The sequence below is a fragment of the Pseudophryne corroboree genome, chromosome 8, assembly GCF_028390025.1.
Source record: "Pseudophryne corroboree isolate aPseCor3 chromosome 8, aPseCor3.hap2, whole genome shotgun sequence".
In the NCBI taxonomy this organism is placed as follows: domain Eukaryota; kingdom Metazoa; phylum Chordata; class Amphibia; order Anura; family Myobatrachidae; genus Pseudophryne; species Pseudophryne corroboree.
This window is the reverse complement of record NC_086451.1, coordinates 177,221,973-177,242,233: the sequence shown is the minus strand read 5'-3', so window position 1 is coordinate 177,242,233 and position 20,261 is coordinate 177,221,973. Positions and strand designations below refer to the sequence as shown.

The 20,261-nt window shown below is 44.4% G+C and overlaps 2 non-coding genes across 2 annotated transcripts; one reads left to right on the top strand and one right to left on the bottom strand.

Annotated features, from left to right (window-relative positions):
• Nucleotides 1-7,884: 7,884 nt before the first annotated feature.
• TRNAS-ACU (transfer RNA serine (anticodon ACU)) lies at nucleotides 7,885-7,958 on the bottom strand. Its single transcript has one exon. It is a non-coding gene; the product is annotated as a tRNA-Ser (tRNA).
• An 11,654-nt stretch (nucleotides 7,959-19,612) lies between these two features.
• Nucleotides 19,613-19,779, top strand: LOC134951676 (U1 spliceosomal RNA). The gene has a single exon (XR_010184372.1). It is a non-coding gene; the product is annotated as a U1 spliceosomal RNA (small nuclear RNA).
• The last annotated feature ends 482 nt before the right edge of the window (nucleotides 19,780-20,261 follow it).

Below are 20,261 nucleotides of genomic sequence, written 5' to 3'. Positions count from 1 at the left end.
CCGAGATGGCGTTTTTTCTTCAAAGTGTCATCTCGGTCATTTACTAAACACTAATCACGGCAGTGATGAGGTCATTCGTATTTTTTTGCTAGTCCAAGTTCAAAATTACGAATGAATACACCATCGGTCAAATTACGCCTGTTTAGATATGAATCTCGGTCATTTATTAACCATTCGTAATTGCATTTGCTGCCGCGAAAATGATTTCGCGGCCGCGAAAAATTACGATTCGCATTTTTTTCCTAAAAAAAAACGCGCCAGCCTTTGAAAACCGCGTTTACATGTGAACTTAATTATCCATTACTCACACCTGTTTTTTTGGGCCTATAAAAGTGTTTCAGGCACATTCTGAACTACTCTCACTCTGAAATGGCGGCTGTAGTGTGTGGCAATGGTTTTTTGTTGGCTGTGGGATACGTTAGACTGCTCCATGAGGCTTCCAGGAATCAGGACCAGGTAAGTGAACATGGCCAACAGGTTGTCCAGGTACCGCGGAGGCTGCGCCAGCCTCGTTTTTTTAGAGGGCGTTTAAACTTAAATGCATTGTCCGATGATAGGGTCATACAGATGTTCCGCCTAAATAGAAACAACATTTTCCACCTGTATGACCTTGTCAAACTGGGCATAGACCCTGAGACAGCACGCTCTCGCTCTGTCTCAGGCCTACACAAACTCCTGGCTGTGTTACACTTTATGGCTACTGGGAGCTTCCAGGCTGTGGCAGGCGACGTCATTGGGATCTCACAGCCCACCTTTTCAAGATTTTTGATGCAGGTGAGTCTAAAAATACATATGCGGTTATGGCTAAGTGTTGCTTGTGTAAGTTGAAACACCACAGTATTGTAGAGAATACCTAACATGACACTCACCTTAGCTTATTTAATGTCCACTCAGGTTTTGGATGTGTTGGAGCCACACATTAAAGCCTCAATCTGCTTCCCTACTGAGGAGTCGGAGTGGAGTGCTGTCAGGGTAGCTTTCTATGAGCTTGCAGGCATGCCCAATGTGCTGGGGGCCATAGATTGCACACACGTTCAGCTGAGATCACCTAAGGGCCGCCAGTATATATATACTAATAGGCATATGGATCAATCAACTAATGTCCAGGTGGTCTGTGATGCAAATTTAAAAATTATGAGTGTTGTTGCAGGTTACCCTGGTGCCTGCCATGACTCCTTCATCCTCAGTCAGTCATCGCTCTTCGATAAATTTGAGGAGGGACAAATGCCTGATGGCTGGCTGTTGGGTATGTTGAAAATGTTATGTGTGTATGTCTTTTAACCACAGCCTAGATTTTGGAGGAGGTGATAGAATAATCTAACATATGTCCTAATGTTGACTATATATGTTTTTCAGGTGATGGGGGTTACGGCTGCTACTCTTGGCTCCTTACTCCATTGTCCCAACCTGATTCTCCTGCTGAACACAGTTATAATCATGCACATAAGGCTACGCGGAATGTGATAGAAAGATGTTTTGGGGTGCTGAAGTCACGTTTTCGGTGTCTGGATAAATCTGGTGGCCTTTTGTTGTATAGTCCCTCAAAGGTGACTCGGATTGTGTTCTGCTGCTGTTTTCTCCATAATCTGTGTTTAAGTCAACATCTGGCACATGGTGAGGGAGAAAGCAGTCAGCAAGCAGAGGAGTTAGATACATCTGGTGACAGTGTGAGTACAATTGTAGGGAGGCAGGTACGTCAAGAAGTGATCCTGCGATATTTTACAGGTAAGTTTTATTATGCTGTAATTATCCTTCACTAAACACTTTGCTCTACTTTCTATTGTGTGTTCTGTTACTTACTGTTTGTTGTTTATAGTGGTGTGTCCATTGTGCTTAGTTGATGCTAACAAAACATTTACAGTCATTACCCTTGAAAAACATAACTACATACATACAGACCAGCTTAAAAAAATTTGGAGACGGACACAGGAATGTTTTTTTTTAACAAATTTTTGTATTTATTTGCACAAAAAGATTGGTGTTATTTTTTTCGCTTGTGTGTGCTGGGTGCTGGCTCACTGGCACGTGCTCTTGAGGAACGCCGGACAGGGGAGGTTACTGGCGTTTGAACAGGGGTCGTGGTCCCCGAGCTGGAGGTAACTTGCTGAGCTCCCATCATAGCAATATTGCTGCTCAAATTATTTAAACTGGCAATCAGCTGAGTGTTTGTAGCAGTGTGGCTGGCTACAATCCTGGATAAGGCCTCATTCACCACTTGATTGTGTTGAATGATCTGAACGAGTGCCTGCTGATGTCGCTGTTGCTCATCTATAATGCGGGATAAATGTGCATTCATTTGGCTGTTTTCAGCCCTAATTTGCTCCATTGAGGTAGCCATTCTCCCTACTTGTACTATCAGTCTGCCCGAGTTGCGACTAATACGCGGTAGATGATGGGGCAGACTGGCAAGGTGTTGTGTATGTTGGGTCAGGGTGGCATTGCTTTGGGCCTGTTGGCTTGTCCAACTGGCCCAAAAATCGCCAGGAATTTGGCTTGGGGGCGGAGCTTGTGCCAGTTGGGGACTGATGGATGGTTGGGGTATATCCTGCAACTGTATTGGCATGCTTGGATCAACAGCTGTAAGTTGCAGTGTGAAGGATGGCTCTTGTTCTGGTCCCTGCTGGTCCTCGGCGGACATCAAGTTGTGCTCTGTATGGGGTAGGCAACATGCAATGTTGTAATTTTTTTTAATTTGGCCTGGCTAATGCAACACATTAATACATTCCTAATACTACATTTTTGCATTATTAGCACTTGTTTTTCTCAACGTTAACAATTTATAATTTTTATATTTTAAAAAACCAACACAGGCGCAAACATTGCCAAATTTGCATATTCCTCACTTAACTAACTTCCCTCCACACCATTACACTGTTAGATTCCCTCCCCTCACCACGATATAGACTACTTACCTGTATAGTCCAGAGGAGCGGAGCAAGTAAGCCATCTACATACTGGACAGGGGCGATGTGTGAACACTCTAATGGTTTTTTTATTTCGGTCCAACATTTAATTTTATTCATATTTTTTTAAAAATGTGAACGTGTGTGTGCTTAATGTATCCTCAAATCTGTTGTTTTCATACAAATAGGTTGTCTAGACCATCCACTAAGACCTTATCTAATTTTATTAAAGCACCTTGAGCAATTGAAGACGTTACATCACATTGATTGTTGAGGAAAACATGTAAACTCCAAACCAACTAACAACATCTTAAGTGTACTGTGTATATTATTGCTTATGTGTTTAATTTATGTTTTTACTCACCAGATAACTGAGGTGATCTGGCCTCATCACTCTGCGAACTCGACAATAGTGCCAGTGGTGGCTGGGGTGACACTGCTGAAAGTCTTCGCCTGGGTGGGGATGATGGAGGTGCGGAATCAGAGCCAAGACGCCGTGTCTTAGTTGGCCTCCTGGGTAAGTGGCCCAAGCCCTGTGATGGGCGGCTTACAGGAGGTCGGCTTCCAGAAGCAGAACCTAGGTGCAAAATTTAAACTTAATATTTTGTACTTCTATGTGTTTTCAGAATATGTGACTACAGTGAAGACTTACCTGCAATACCGGCATCATCCTGACTTGTGTGAGGCCTGTCTGGGCGGCTGGTCTGTGTGACTGTGGAAAAAGTGACCCCAACATTATTACCATGTTTTTGGAAAAATGACCCACTGAAAACCATTAATGTACTGTAAGCATCTATATGGTTTTGTTTAAAACAAATTTTTAAGCTTAAGAGCTTCTACATTCATGATTTTGAGTTGAATATCAAAATGTACTTGATGTGGCACACAATAAATTTATTTAAAATAAGTTTTTGGTCTCAGATATTGCAGAGATTGAGTACTTGCAAATATTTTTAAAATGTAATGTTTTAAAAATTTCCCCGCTTTTCTGTTTGTTAAAAAAACAAAAACCTTTTGTGGATTTTAAACAAACACACATGTTCAAGCATTATCGCCAAAAATTGCAACAAAAAAAGAAAAAAAAACATTCAAAACACAAACACACCTTAAGGGAGCATAGGCATGCAATCTGTTTTGTGAGAAAAAAATCATCCTTTAAACTTTAAAAATGAAATTAACTAAATTTTACAGACATTTTAAGAACAATATTACAAAACAAACTTACCATCCTGCGTGGGTCGGTCCGAATCCCGGACATGAGTAGCAGACACCACTTCGCCAGGAATCAATGCCCACACAGGCTCCTCCCAGTCCCGATAGCTTACACGTAAAGGTGGCCCACCTCCGGTTCTCCGTGCAGATTTGGACTCTTTGGCCATCTTGGCCTTGACACGCCGCTTAATATCATAGAAACGCTTGCGGCACGTGTCCTCTGTCCGCCTAACCACACCCTCACTATTCACAGCAAGTATGACTTGCCCCCACAGGGCAGACTTCCTGCGGGAGGACACCCTGGCAGCATCCTGACCAAACAATTGGCGATGGTGCTTCATCAGCTCACGCACCAACGCCATGTTTTCAGCATAGCTGAACTTTATATTCCTGCCAGTCTTGGTAGTGGTGCGTGGCTGCGGTGCCACAACACCATCACTATCACTGGAAAATCCAGCAACAGGCACCCCCTCCTCCTCCTCCTCACTAACCTCCTCCCTCTCACTACCCCCCTCCACCTCACTACCAGCCTCCACCTCACTACCAGCCTCCACCTCACTACCAGCCTCCACCTCACTAACCTCCGCCACCACACTGACCTCTGAGTCGGACATGACAAACAACATAAAACACACAAAAATGAAAACACAAAACACACTCCTCCACTACTCCTACTACACACCACACAGCCAACACACACGCTCACTCACTCACAAACAATGACAAAAGACTGAAAAAAAAAAACAAGGACAAAAAAGTTTACAAACTGGGAAAAAACAATACTACAAAGATCACAAGACTACTAACACACACAGTACAGCACTCAACAATCACCAAACTCCTCTCCAAATCCACCAAAAACTCCACCAAACTCACCAACTCCAAATACACCTTCCTCTCTCCTCTCCACTAGCTAAACCCACGAGGTGCGGAGTGTTTGGGGCGTTTTTATAGTAACATGCACAGACACTCCTCCTTCACGAATACAACCAATCACGGCCGCGTGACGTAAACGAAACTTAGGAGTAAAAACGCGGCCGCAAATTCAAAATCACTGCCGTAACAGACTTGTGACGCAGTTGTAAAAAAAACGCAACAACGCGGCCGCAAAACAGCAAACGCGGCCGCATTCAGCAGCAAAAAAACACGAATGACATCGACATCGGAAGATACGGAAAATACGAATACGACTGCTTAGTAAATGAGTCGTAATCAATTCAAAAAGTTGCAGATTTACACTGTCGATGTCAGTCGTGATTGAACTTGAACATGATTCTGAAAAATACGAATCTTAGTAAATATACCCCACTGAATCAAATCTAACTCTGATTACATCAGAGAAGGCCAGGTACCCTACACCATAAGAGGGGGTTTGAAATTTTGACTTGTCTACTTAAAGATCACCAAAATCTGATAACAAGGTCAATTACGTCCCTGGGTGGGATTGAACCACCAACCTTTTGGTTTATAGCCGTACACACTAACTGATTGCACCACAGAGACACTTTGCAAAAGTACATACTGACAAAGGCTAATAAGCATTCATCTAAAACGTTTCCTAGAAAAACTTTAAAAAGTCAATAATCTGGAGAGTTTTTGTAAGATGTTTCTTCCATCCACCAACGAAGAAACACATTGGTACTTTCCCATGATGAGTGAGTGCTTCAGGATCTATTGCACTTACATGTGCAGCAGAGTACAGCAATGGAAGCATGCTGGGCACATAACCCAGAGGTAGGCAGATTGAAACTATCCTCTGCTATATGCATTTTTTTTTGTTAATTAAAGTAATCCAAAACTGGGATTGATATGTTGGCTCTTTTATTTTTACTTACAGTACAATAACTTTTACCATTTTAATTTGTTTTAATAGTATATTGACAGTATTGTTTTCTTTCAAAAATCCACTTAATTTTCTTTACCCTATTATTAAAATGGTAATTGACAAAAACAAACTACATTGTCACCAGAAGAGCAATACAAAATGTACAAGTGATATATTAAAATCATCTTTCCAGCTTGAATTTCAATGATGCATTGGGGCAACGATTTTGTGAGAAACATTTTCACCCTTAAATAAAGATTTTCTTAATTCCTTACCTGTGTGCTAATTAGATATCACCTTGTTTTCACATTAAACAGACTTCCACATGAGAAAGCAGCAAGGATGCAGTGGCGTTAATGTTTCCTGGTGTCAACCTGTATTATTTCAGTAGACATTGAAATGAGGATGCATCTTGCTGCCTTTCCAATGAAGCAAGTTTAATTTAGTAATAGGTTAAAAACCATCCCTACAAAGGTGTTAATCAGAGACTTGGCTTTGTGGACACTTTTCAGAGAACAAATTTGTTAGCATAAAAATAAAGCTAGAAAATTAAGAGCTGTTTAATCACTCAATTGGATTTTTTTTGCCAGCATATTTCTTTTTCTCTGCAACCCACTGCTAAATTGTGCTTCCTAGCTGTTTTTATAAAATCACTGAATCAAATCTAACTCTGATTACATCAGAGAAGGCCAGGTACCCTACACCAGAACAGGGGGTTTGAAATTTTGACTTGTCTACTTAAAGATCACCAAAATCTGTAAACAAGGTCAATTACGTCCCTGGTTGGGATTGAACCACTAACCTTTTGGTTAGTAGCCGGACATACTAACCGATTGCGCCACAGAGACACTTTGCAAAAATTATATACTGACAAAGTCTAATAAGCATACATCTAGAACGTTTCCTAGAAAAACTTTAAAAAGTCAATAATCTGGAGAGTTTTTGTAAGATGTTTCTTCCATCAACCAATGAAGAAACACATTGGTACTTTCCCATGATGAGTGAGTGCTTCAGGATCTCTTGCACTTACATGTGCAGCAGAGTACTGCAATGGAAGCATGCTGGGCCCATAACCCAGAGGTAGGCAGATTGAAACTATCCTTTGCTATATGCATTTTTTTTTGTTAATTTAAGTAATCAAAACTGGGATTGATATTTTTGCTCTTTTATTTTTACTTAAAGTACAATAACTTTTACCATTTTAATTTGTTTTAATAGTATATTGACAGTATAGTTTTCTTTAAAAAATCCACTTCATTTTCTTTACCCTATTATTAAAAGGGTAATTGACAAAAACAAACTACATTGTCACCAGAAGAGCAATACAAAATGTACAAGTGATATATTAAAATCATCTTTCCAGCTTGAATTTCAATGATGCATTGGGGCAACGATTTTGTGAGAAACATCTTCACCCTTAAATAAAGATTTTCTTAATTCCTTACCTGTGTGCTAATTAGATATCACCTTGTTTTCACATTAAACAGACTTCTACATGAGAAAGCAGCAAGGATGCAGTGGCGTTAATTTTTCCTGGTGTCAACCTGTATTATTTCAGTAGACATTGAAATGAGGATGCATCTTGCTGCCTTTCCAATGAAGCAAGTTTAATTTAGTAATAGGTGAAAAACCATCCCTACAAAGGTGTTAATCAGAGACTTGGCTTTGTGGACACTTTTCAGAGAACAAATTTGTTAGCATAAAAATAAAGCCAGAAAATGAAGAGCTGTTTAATCACTCAATTGGATTTTTTTTGCCAGCATATTTCTTTTTCTCTGCAACCCACTGCTAAATTGTGCTTCCTAGCTGTTTTTATTAAATCACTGAATCAAATCTAACTCTGATTACATCAGAAAAGGCCAGGTACCCTACACCATAACAGGGGGTTTGAAATTTTGACTTGTCTACTTAAAGATCACCAAAATCTGATAACAAGGTCAATTACGTCCCTGGGTGGGATTGAACCACCAACCTTTTGGTTAGTAGCCGGACACACTAACCGATTGCGCCACAGAGACACTTCGCAAAAAGTGTCTACTGACAAAGGCTAATAAGCATACATCTAAAACTTTTCCTAGAAAAACTTTAAAAAGTCAATAATCTGGAGAGTTTTTTTAAGATGTTTCTTCCATCAACCAACGAAGAAACACATTGGTACTTTCCCATGATGAGTGAGTGCTTTAGGATCTCTTGCACTTACATGTGCAGCAGAGTACTGCAATGGAAGCATGCTGGGCCCATTACCCAGAGGTAGGCAGATTGAAACTATCCTCTGCTATATGCATTTTTTTTGTTAATTAAAGTAATCCAAAACTGGGATTGATATGTTAGCTCTTTTATGTTTTCTTAAAGTACAATAACTTTTACCATTTTAATTTGTTTTAATAGTATATTGACAGTATTGTTTTCTTTCAAAAATCTACTTAATTTTTTTTACCCTATTATTAAAATGGTAATTGACAAAAACAAACTACATTTGTTTGGGAGAAAAATGCAAAGGTACAAGACAGCTTTTCCTTGCCAATATCTCTCTTTTGCAAAGAGCTACGCATTGGAAAATTCAGGGCTATACCGTGTAGATGAAGCACTAACAGGAGGCTTTAAAATTTTCTTTCTAGTGTCCTTCGTTTGGGAGAAAAATCCAATGGTACAAGACAGCTTTTCCTTGCCAATATCTCTCTTTTGCAAAGAGCTGCGCATTGAAAAATTCAGGGCTATGCCGTGTAGATGATGGCCTAACAGGAGGCTTTAAAATTTTCTTTCTAGTGTCCTTCGTTTGGGAGAAAATTGCAAAGGTACAAGACAGCTTTTCCTTGCTAATATCTCTCTTTTGCAAAGAGCTGCGCATTGGAAAATTCAGGGCTATTCCGTGTAGATGATGGCCTAACAGGAGGCTTTAAAATTTTCTTTCTAGTGTCCTTCGTTTGGGAGAAAAATGCAAAGGTACAAGACAGCTTTTCCTTGCCAATATCTCTCTTTTGCAAAGAGCTGCGCATTGGAAAATTCAGGGCTATGCCGTGTAGATGATGGCCTAACAGGAGGCTTTAAAATTCCAAACGAAGGACACTAGAAAGAAAATTTTAAAGCCTCCTGTTAGGCCATCATCTACACGGCATAGCCCTGAATTTTCCAATGCGCAGCTCTTTGCGATTACAATCCAACCTGAATCAGGCTCTATTACCTATCACAATGCAGTGCAGGTAGTACAAAATGGGGTTAATATAGGAGAAAAACCCCCAGAGCTGTGCTCCTTAACTGTCCCTGGTGGCTAGTGGAGCGGCTGCCCAGTAATCAGTGTCCACGCCAGTGCGCACACGGCCCGCCCCCTACAGCCACGCTGGATCTCGGTATAGTGTGGGCACAGAAGCCCCTTACCTCCCTTTCATCAGCGGCCTCGTGATCCCGGAGGGCGGTGTGTGTGTGACTGACCTTAGGAAGAAACCAGAGCCTCCGCTGCAGTGACCCAGCAACCAGGGCACGGGAGTATACTGCGCCGCTGGGAGTGATGGAGCTGCAGTAAAGATGTCTATTAGACCTAGCCTGCTGCAGCCCTTGGAGATTCTTATAAAAAAAGTTCTTCTTTTCTTGTCAAAATTAATAGCTAAGAATAGGCTGCCTGAGGCAGCCCCCTGTTAAGTGGCCTGCTACTGAAGGCACCAACTACAAACTGAGCTCCCTGTTCATGGAAGCGAGGTTATAGAGCAGGGGGCGCTGAGCATCTTGGGAACAGTCAAAAGCTTTGAGCCTGTTGGTGCCTCAGATCAAGATCCTACTCTACACCCCAATGTGAATCCTTGTGGAGTCCAGTGTACCCCACAGAAGAAATGAATGTGTCACACCCATTGGCAGCAACATTAGAATAGCTGCTGATGGGCACAATTGAGAAAGGAAGGGGGGAAAACATTTGAATCCAGCACATATATGTAATTTGAATATGTAATTTGTACCTTCCTACTTTAAAATGTAATGGATGAACCTCACCCTGTGAGAACTATCTTTATGATCAAGAGATCTCATATGCAAGATAAGTATGTGTTGGCAGAGGCGCTCACTGGGCAGAGATGCTGATCGCATCTCTGGCATGTGCCGGTGCACTGCGGCACCAGCACACACACACACTTCAGACCTGATCTCCTGTTGTGTGAATATGCACAGCAGAGATCAGGTCTGAATTAGGCCCTATATACAGCTGTCAGTAAGGCAGGGATCTGCTGCTGCCAGTGAGGCAGGGATCTGCTGCTGCCAGTGAGGCAGGGATCTGCTGCTGCCAGTGAGGCAGGGATGTGCTGCTGTCAGTGAAGCAGTGATCTGCTGCTGTCAGTGAGGCAGTGATCTGCTGCTGTCAGTAAGGCAGGGATGTGCTGCTATAAGTGAGGCAGGGATGTGCTGTTGTCAGTGAAGCAGGGATGTGCTGCTGTCAGCAAGGCAGTGATCTGCTGCCCACTATCTCCCTATCACCCCTGCCTGAGTCACACACTTTCCCTGTCACCCCTGCCCCAGTTACCCACTATCTCCCAGTCACCGCTGCCTCAGTTAACCACTATACCTGCGACCCCTGCCTCAGTCACCCACTATACCAGTCACCCCTGCTTTAGTCACCCACTATCTCTGTCACCCCGGCCTCAGTCACCCACTATCTCCCACTCATACATGCTTCAGTCACCCACTATCTCCCAGTCATCCCTGCCTCAGTCACCTACTGACACCAGTGCAGACATTTCTGCTGCAGCCTCTCCACTCTCCAGCGTGAACGTCCTGACGACTGAGGAAATCCGCTTCCCAGTTGAGGACTCCGGGAATGAACACTGCCGATATTGCTGGCAGATGACGTTCTACCCAACTGAGGATTTTTGATACTTCCAGCTTTGCTATGCAATTTCGAGTGCCGCCTTGATGATTTGTGTACACTACCGTGGTGGCGTTGTCCGATTGTACTTGAACAGGCCTGTTCTGTACTAGAGGCAGGGCCAGTGTCAATGAATTGAACACTGCCTGCAATTCCAGAATGTTTATCGGGAGGAGAGATTCCTCCCTGGTCCACCGATGGTGAAGGGTCGTCATCACGGCCATGACCTTGGTGAATTTCCGAGGTGCCGTGGCCAAACCAGAAGGCAGGACCTGAAATCCAAAAACTAACCAGGCACAACACTGCTTAGCTTCCAACATCAGATGAGATTGGACATATCCAGTGTGATGCGGCTGTAGATGATTTTTGCTGTTTCTAACTTCTACTTCTAACTACTGGTACATCAATGAATAAGTTTCAAAATAGAATGCATCAAGAGAACGGTGTTGGTAGTATAAAACTACCTACAGCACCTGGTATTCCCAGGTGGTCTCACATCCAAGAACAAACCAGGCCTAAAATCAGGTGATATTGGGCATATACAGTGTGGTGTGGCTGTAGATGAGCTTAGTGGTTTCTGTTAGAGTTCTTCTACTTCTAACTACTCGTACATAAATGAGTAAGCGGACGATTTATTAAACCTGGTGAAATGATAATTTGCATGGTGATAAAGTACCAGCCAATCAGCTCCTAATTGCCATGTCACAGGCTGGGTTTGAAAAATGACAGTTAGGAGCTGACTGGCTGGTACTTTATCACCTTGCACTTTATCAGTTCACCAGGCTTAATAGATCTGCCCCAATGTTTCAAAATGGAATGCATCAAGAGAACGGTGTTAGTATTGTAAAAATACACACAGCTCCTGGTATTTCCTGGTGGTCTCCCATCCAAGTACTAAAACCAGGACCAACACTGCTCAGCTTCCATGATCAGGAGAGATTGGGCAAATCCAGTGTGCTGTGGCTGTAGATGAGCTGGTGGTTTTTATTACAGCTCTTCTACTTCTAACTTCTGGTACATAAAAGAATACATGTAAAAATTGAATGTACCAAGAAAATGGTGTTGGTAGTTTAAAAACACCTAAAGAATCTGATACTACCAAGCAGTCTCCCATCCATGTATTAACAAAGTCCAATACTGCTTTGCTTCAAAAATCAAATGAGATTGGGCATATCCAGTGTGGTGTGGCTTTAGATAAGCTTTGTGGTTTCTGTTAGAGCTCTTCTACTTCTAACTACTGGTACATTAATGAATATGTATAAGGTTGTAGTTTATCCAATATGCCTTTACTACCTTACCTTTCAACCCCCCCTCCCCTCTTCTCCTTATAGCTTCCTTAGTTCTCTCCTCCTCATGTGTGCGTTATTTGTTTTCTCATACGTCCTAGATGATGCTGGGGTCACATTAAGAACCTTGGGGTATAGACTGGATCCACAGGAGACATGGGCACTTTAAGACTTTCAAAGGGTGTGAACTGTCTCCTCCCTCTATGCCCCTCCTCCAGACTCCAGTTTTAGTATTGTGCGCAGTGATACTGGATGCACTACAGGGGAGCTCTACTGAGTTTCTCTGAAAAGACTTGTTAGTTTTTTTTATTTTCAGGGAGGCTGCTGGCAACAGTCTCCCTGCTTCGTGGGACTTAGGGGAGAGAAGTATGACCAACTTCTAGTGAGTTCAATAGCTCTGCTTCAGGCTGACAGGACACCATTAGCTCCTGAGGGTGATGATCGCTGGGTACGCCTAGATGCACACTCCCGCAGCCTGCCGTCACCCCCTTACAGAGCCAGAAGACAGGTGAGTAGCAGAAGAACAGAAGACTTCTTCTCCAGTGATGGCATTCTGAGGTACCGAGCAGCGAGCGGAACGCTGCGCGCCATGCTCCCACACAAACACAGGCACTGCAGGGTGCAGGGCACGGGGGGGGGGGCACCCTGGGCAGCATAAATTCCTCACAAAAGGCTGGAAAAAGTGGACATTAGTGCCTGGGCACTGTCCTTACCCCGCTAGCATAATTAATTATTTCTGAGCAGGACAGATACGCGCCATTACAGTAGCGGGGCTTCTTCCTCACCTCACCAGAACATCTTTAGAGCATTACAAGTCTATCACTATAGAGTTTATTATTTCCCAGACTGTGTACTTTTGGCGCTGGATTGTGAGCTGAAAAATCCTCTGTGTCCCTCTGACAGATTTACTGACGGTCTGTCCCCCATAAGCCGATGTGTCTGTGGGTACTTGGTACATGTGTGTCAACATGTCGATGGCTGAATGTTTTTCCCAAGAGGAAACTATATCAGGAATGCAGACATATGATGGTGGCCCTGTTGGCACCACCAATAACTGACTGGGTAAAAGTTTCAGTAATATCAGAGTAAGGTTGGATAAATCTGTGTCCCAGACACAGACGTAGAGAATAGATGTGATGTTCATGGCTATGTTTCTTTTCCCTCAGGCCCCGCGGGGTCGCAAAAATGTTATTTTGCCCAGTTACTACACACTGATACTGACACGGATACTGATTCCTATGTCGACCATAATGTTTCCTGATTAGATCCAATATTGGCAAGGAGCATTCAGTACATGATTGTGGATATTAAGGACATATTAAAATCACTGAAGACCCTGCTGTTTCTGACAAAGGGGTCTATATGTATGTATATATAGATATATAATGAAAGCTGATGTAACGTTCCTCCATCTCTGTTTGAGAAAGTCTGGGCCAGCTCGACAAGATGGTTTCAAATCCCCAAAAGGATTCTGGTTGTTTATTCATTTCCCGCCGCGGACAGAAAAAAGTGGGAGTCACCCCCTGTTCTGCACGGGGCCCTGTCACAAATCCAGCGGATCGTATGCAGGAAGCTACATTATTTCTAGTTATGTAACCAAGGGTACATTACTTAGACCTGCCATTACATGTGCATGGGTGAGTAGTAGTATTCAAGAATTGGTCGAATACCTTGTCATCCGATATAGATACCTTGGAGAGATGGGATACTCCTTACGTTGTATCATATCAAGGACACTGCAGCATACTTACGTGAGACTGCAAGGGATATAGGACTCTTGAGTTCACGGGCCAATTTCATGGCAGTCTCGGATAGGAGGGCATTGTGGATTCACCAAGAGAATGCTGATGCTGACTCCAAGAAGAAAGGGAGTCCCTTCCCTATGAAGGTGAAGCGTTGTTTGGTGACTGCCTAGTTAATTTGATCTCGGCAGCTCCCGCAGGTAAGTCAACCTTCTTGCCCTATGTTCCCTCCCAACGGATGAAGAAGCATCATTATCTGATGCAGTCATTTCGGCCCAATAGATATGCAAGAAGTTAAGATTCCCCTTTCTTTGCAGGTAGAGGAAGGAGAAGAGGGAAGAGGTCTGCATCCTCTTCAAGATCGCAGGAGCAGAGATCATCCTCTGCTTCTGCCAAATCCACCGCATGACGCTGGGGCTCTCTTGCAGGAGCCCGCACCAGTGGGGGCACGTCTAAAACTCTTCAGTCAGTTCTGGATTCATTCGGACATGGACTCGTGTGTTTTACAAATAGTGTCCCAAGGGTACAAACTGGGGTTTCAAGACGTTCCCCCTCACCGATTGTTCAAATCGGCTTTAGTCAGCAGGGAGCAGGTTTTTATTCAAGCCTCTTCGTGGTCCCTAAGCCGGACAGCTCAGTCAGACCAATCTGAAATCTGAAATCCCTCAATTTCTACCTAAGGAAATAAAATTTCAAGATGGAATCTCTCAGTGCAGTGATCTCCAGTCCGGAGGAAGGATATTTCATGGTTTTGGTAGACATAAAGGATGCCTACTTACATGTTCCCATTTAGCCTCTGCATCAAGCTACCTGAGGTTTGCAATTCAGTATTGTCATTACCAATTTCAGACATTGCCGTTTGGTCTGTCCACGGCTCTGAGGATTTTCACCAGGGTGATCGCAAGCAAGGAGTAACAATTATCCCGTACTTGGATGATCTTTTGATAAAGGCGAAATCCAGGGACCAGTTAGTGCAAAACATTGCACTCTCCCTGACAGTTCTTCAACAACATAGTTGGCTCCTAAACTTGCCAAAATCGCAGTTGGTCCCAATGACGCGGTTGTTGTTTTTGGGAGTGATACTGGACACAGAAGAGGTTTTCTTCCAGTGGAAAGGCTCTGGAGATCCAGAGTCTGGTCAAACAAATTCTGAAACCAGCAAGAGTGTTAATCCATCAATGCATTTGGTTGCTGGGTAAGATGGTTGCGGCCTACGAGCCCATTCAGTTTGGCTGGTTCCATGCCAGAGTGTTCCAGTGGGACCTGTTGGACAAGTGGTCCGGATCCCACCTACACACGCACCGGAGGATAATCCTGTCTTCCAAGACCAGAATCTCACTCCATTGGTGGCTGCACAGTTCTCACCTCCTAGAGGGGCGAAGGTTCGGGATCCAGGACTGGATCCTAGGGACCATGGATGCAACCCTCCGAGGCTGGGGAGCAGTCACACAGGGGGAAAACGTCCAAGGAAGATGGTCAAGTCGGGAAAGTTGTCTCCACATAAATGTTCTGGAGTTAAGGGCCATTTAATAACTGCAGACACAGTACGCACTGGGACGGGTGCCCAGCATCCTCTACGGAATAAGAGAAAAGGATTTACCTGTAGGTATTAAAATCCTATTTTCTCTAACGTCCTAGAGGATGCTGGGGACTCCGTAAGGAACATGGGGATAGACGGCTCCGCAGGAGACATGGGCACTTTAAGAAAGACTTTAGTTCTGGGTGTGCACTGGCTCCTCCCTCTATGCCCCTCCTCCATACCTCAGTTTGATACTGTGCCCAGTGGAGACTGGGTGCTTTTCAGGAGCTCTCCTGAGCTTTCTGACAGAAAGTATTTTGTTAGGTTTTTAATTTTCAGGGAGCACTGCTGGCAACAGACTCCCTGCATCAAGGGACTGAGGGGAGAGAAGCAGCCCTACTCTCCGAGTTGCAAGGTCCTGCTTCTTAAGCTACTGGACACCATTAGCTCCAAAGGGATTAGCTCCAAAGGGATTGGTACGCAGGATCTCACCCTCGCCGTCCGTCCCAGAGCCGCGCCGCCGTCCCGCTCGCAGAGCCGGAAGATAGAAGCCGGGTGAGTATGAGAAGAAAAGAAGACTTCAGAGGCGGCAGAGGACTTCATGATCTTCATTGAGGTAACGCACAGCACTGCAGCTGTGCGCCATTGCTCCCATACACCTCACATACTCCGGTCACTGTAAGGGTGCAGGGCGCAGGGGGGGCGCCCTGGGCTGCAATATAAACCTCTTTTTGGCAGAAATATAACATATATACAGCTGGGCACTGTATATATGTATGAGCCCCCGCCAATTGTACAGTTTAAGCAGGACAGAAGCCCGCCGCCGAGGGGGCGGGGCTTCTCCCTCAGCACTCACCAGCGCCATTTTTTCTCCACAGCACCGCTGAGAGGAAGCTCCCCGGACTCTCCCCTGCTTATACCACGGTAGACAAGAGGGTTGAAAAGAGAGGGGGGGGGGCACATAATTTGGCGCAAATTACTTACAGCAGCGCTACTGTGCAAACATTAAGTTACTGTGCTATTCCTGGGTTATATAGCGCTGGGGTATGTGCTGGCATACTCTCTCTCTGTCTCTCCAAAGGGCAGAGCCGGCCATAGGCATAGGCAAACTAGGCAATTGCCTAGGGCATTTGATATGCCTAGGGGCATCAGCAACTTCTGCTGATTAAAATGATATGCGGCATGCCTATATTCTGTGTGTAGCATTTCATATGCAGATACAGCCACAGTCTCACACAGTATATAGGCGTGCTGCATATCATTTTAATCGGCAGAAGCTGCGTGTGCATCCTAACAACATAGCAATGCAAATAAGATGCATTTTAATAAAAAAAGGTGCCCCAACGTTAGCATTGAGGCAAGATTTATGAGGACACATCTGTATCCAAGCAGAGGCAGAGGTCACAGTGTTAGTGGCAGTGTGAGTGCTGTGTGCATGTGAGTGGGTTGATTGTGCAGTAGTGTTCGGAATATGAGTAAGGAGCATTATGTGTGTCATGTAAAAATGCATTAATAATGTGCAACATATGTGTAAGGGGCACTATGTGTGTCATTATGTGTATAAGGGCATTAATAATGTGCGGCATATGTGTAAGGGACATTGGTGGTCATTCCGAGTTGTTCGCTCGGTAATTTTCTTCGCATCGCAGCGATTTTCCGCTAATTGCGCATGCGCAAGGGTGGTCATTCCGAGTTGTTCGCTCAGTAATTTTCTTCGCATCGCAGCGATTTTCCGCTAATTGCGCATGCGCAATGTTCGCTCTGCGACTGCGCAAAGTAAATTTGCTATGCAGTTAGGTATTTTACTCACGGCATTACGAGGTTTTTTCTTTGTTCTGCTGATCGTAGTGTGATTGACAGGAAGTGGGAGTTTCTGGGCGGAAACTGGCCGTTTTATGGGTGTGTGTGAAAAAACGCTGCCGTTTCTGGGTAAAACGCGGGAGTGTCTGAAGAAACGGGGGAGTGTCTGGGCGAACACTGGGTGTGTTTGTGACGTCAAACCAGGAACGAAACTGACTGAACTGATCACAGTTGTCGAGTAAGTCTGGAGCTACTCAGAAACTGCTAAGAAGTGTCTATTCGCAATTCTGCTAATCTTTCGTTCGCAATTTTGATAAGCTAAGATTCACTCCCAGTAGGCGGCGGCTTAACGTGTGCAATGCTGCTAAAAGCAGCTTGCGAGCTAACAACTCGGAATGAGGGCCATTATGTGTAAAAGGGCATTAATAAAGGTTGTCATAATGTGTAAGACGCATTATGTTTATAAGGACATTAGTGATGTGTCTCATATGTGTAAGGGGCATTACTGTGTGGAATTATGTGTATAAATGCATTACTAATGTGTGGCATTATGTGTATAAGGTGCTCTAATATGTAGCGTTGCGTATAGAAAGGGCATTTACTGTGTCGTCTAATGTGAATAAAGAGCAATAGGGTGTGGTGTAATGTAAATAAGGAGCAATTCAGTGTGATGTAATGTGAATACGGAGCACTACTGTGAGAAGTAACGTTTATAAGGTAAAGTAATACTACTGTGGGATGTAATGTGAATTATGGACACTATCGCGTGATCAAATGTGAATAAAATTGCAGTACTGTGTTGCGGAATTTTAATTGGGGGTACTATTGTGTGGACATGCCCATTGCCAGCAAAAACACACCCCTTTTTGGACTGTGCGCCAAATGTGCGAACTGTTCCTGTTTAAAATATAGGGGGTACAAACACCAAAATAAGTACTGTTATGGGTGAGGGTTGATGGTGCTGGGAAAGAGGTGCAAGGTCAGAGGCGGAACCAGCGGTGGTGCTAGGGGGCACCAGGCAAAATCTTGCCTAGGGCATCATATTGGTTAGGGCCAGCTTTGGCAAAGGGCCTTGTGGGGGAAATGTCTTCAGTAAAAGCATTCCCTGTGTGTGTGGTGTGTCGGTACGCGTGTGTCGACATGTCTGAGGAAGAAGGCTATATTAGAGAGGAGCGGGAGCAAATGAATGTGGTGTCTCCGCCGACACCTGATTGGATGGATATGTGGAATGTTTTAAATGCTAGTGTAAACTCATTGCACAAAAGATTAGACAAGGCTGAAGCTTTGGGACAGTCAGGGTCTCAACCCATGCCTGATCCTATGTCGCAGGGACTGTCAGGGTCTCATAAGTGCCCACTATCCAGATTGTTGACACAGATACTGACACGGATTCTGACTCCAGTGTCGATTACGATGATGCAAAGTTACAGCCAAAATTGGCAAAATACATTTGATATATGATTATGGCAATAAAAGATGTTTTGCACATCACAGAGGAGCCCCCTATCCCTGACAAGAGGGTACATATGTACAAGGGAAAGAAGCCTGAGGTAACCTTTTCCCCTCACACGAGCTGAACGAGTTATGTGAAAAAGCTTGGGAATCTCCTGCAGATTTCCAAAAGGATTCTTATGGCGTATCCTTTCCCATCAACGGATAGGTTACGATGGGAATCCTCCCCTTGGGTGGACAAAGCATTAACACGCTTATCCAAGAAGTTAGCCCTCCCGTCCCAGGATACGGCTACCCTCAAAGAGTCTGCTGACCGCAAACAGGAGATTACCCTGAAGTCCATTTACACACATTCAGGTACCTTACTCAGACCGGCAATTGCGTCGGCCTGGGTGTGTATGTGTAGTGCTGTAGCGGCATGGACGGATACTCTAGATAAGGATACTATTTTATTGCCCCTGGGGCATATAAGAGATGCTGTCCTATATATGTGTGTATGCAAACTACAGGTGGTGCTGCATGGCTCACACCCTTTTACTTGTCTTGTAGAGCAACTCTGGAGCTGTTACTGGGTCCAGCTGCTGCAAGAAATCAGCTTGAATGCTTCAGGGGCTGGGGCATGGCCAACATGAGCCCCACACTGATGGGGGTGTATAAAGCGATCTAGGGGTCATCCAAGCGCAACCCCACAAAGGCCGCCATGCCCTGCGTGACCATTTTCTCTTTTCATATGCAGACGAGGGTTGCAGCCAACTATACCCATTGCTTGGATGACATCACCATATGCGAATCCATCTGCTGCAGGCCTTCCCCCAGGAATGCTTGCACTAGTTGTTGCATTTGGTTTGTTGTTTGGGGGGTGCTTCAGTATTAGGCAGCCTTCTTCCCTCACACATTCGTCTGAAAATGTGTTCTCCCTGCAGTTGTTGTCCCCAGATGAGAGTTCCCTTGTGCTGCCTCAGTTGAATCTCCTTTACTTGACGGAGGTGTGCCTGAGCAGCGGCCCTCCCCAGCCCTATCTCAAATCATACTTATTTTGCTTAGGTGATTCCATGGTCATGAAGATTGTTTTCCCAGGGTGAGGTTCATTCATTGCATTCTGGGTATGCTGACCTCTGTGATTTCCCCAAATGTGGGAATCTCGACTGCATAATTTGTGGTAGGGGGGGGGGACTGCATTTGTGCTTTCCCCTGGTTGGCTCTGGTATAATTTAGATCTCATTGTCTCAGGTCTCTCTCCCGCCTAGTTTGCTGTCTGTTTCCACTTCTCTTTTCTTGAGCCCCTCCCTTCTATGCCCTTGCGCACTATCCTGACTTCTCCCGTCTGCTTACTTTGTGCCTTCCAACGCACAATGCGAACTACAGGTGGTGTTGCAGGGCCCACACCCTTTTATTTGCCTTACAGAGCAGCTCTGGAGCTGTTACAGTGCCCAGCTGCTGCAAGAAATCAGCTTGAATGCTTCAGGGGCTGGGGCATGGCCAACATGAGCCCCACACCAAAGGAGGGTGGGGGGTGTTCAATGCGAACTAGGGGTCATCCAAGCGCCCCTTTTCTCTTTTCATATGCAGATGAGGGTTCCAGCCAACTTTGGCCCACTGCTTGGATGACATCACAGTATGCAAATCCGTCTGCTGCAGACCTTTCCCCAGGAATGCTTGTACTAGTTGTTGCATAT